Raw genomic sequence first — 968 nt, forward strand, 5'->3', positions numbered from 1 at the left:
TTCTATCTCGTCTAAAGATATTGTATCCATTTACATGGAACTGAGAGTTCGGGAAAGTGCTGTCAATTTTCGTTTCTTGAATGCAGAGAATGTCAAAAACCCCATCAACAAGCCAATCCTTGATTTCAATAAACTTGCTAGCAAGACTATTTAAATTTAGAAGAGCAATTATGCATTCTTTCTTGTTGGTTTTCCGTGGAAAGATGATTGTTGGTTCTCCGTGGGAGCTCGTGTTTTGAAGAGAGTTATCTTTTTCGATTATATTATCAACATTCGCGAAAGGTAGCTGTTGTAACACGTTTCCTGTACAAGTGGGACAACTCCAGCAGTAATTTGAGCCGGACAGAAGCTGTTTGTAGCGTTTCTCTGTTATCCCGCCACACTTTATGTGAGTCAATTGGCAACAGCTGTCGCATGTAATCGTTAGTTGATTCTTAGCCACGGTACGTCCACAGACGGAACACTTGCAAGTGTTTTTTCCTGCAGTGGGTCCGGGGTTGGGATTTATGTCACCACATAAACTGAGAAACTCGAGATTAAAACTGGCGTCACTGTTGTTATAATAGTTTACCCTACAATGAGTAAATCTCACACGCTTGATAAGGTAGATTCCAATATGGCGTCTCCCCAAGCAGTCAGCCACAGAGCAGCTTGATAAACATTTTGCTATGGATTCTTCGACTTCCAACCTTCTCAGTCTATATCTTCGGGAAGATGAACGGTTTAATGATGACTGGAAATCAATATTCCAGGGAGCAATGACGCAGTACAAAGTTAAAATAAAAATGTACACGGAGCTCTTCCAAACGTGTCCGACCGCCATGCCAGCGCTCCACAGGGCGCTGGTCAAGTTCCTTTGTTTCATGTTTTTGTCCGTATTTTTGGCCTTGATCCTCCACAAAACACGCCTTTTTTCGAGAGGATAACCAATCAAATCCTTCGATTAAATTATGCGCAAGTAATTTGCG

This window comes from Montipora capricornis, chromosome 7, assembly GCF_036669925.1.
Source record: "Montipora capricornis isolate CH-2021 chromosome 7, ASM3666992v2, whole genome shotgun sequence".
Lineage (NCBI taxonomy): Eukaryota > Metazoa > Cnidaria > Anthozoa > Scleractinia > Acroporidae > Montipora > Montipora capricornis.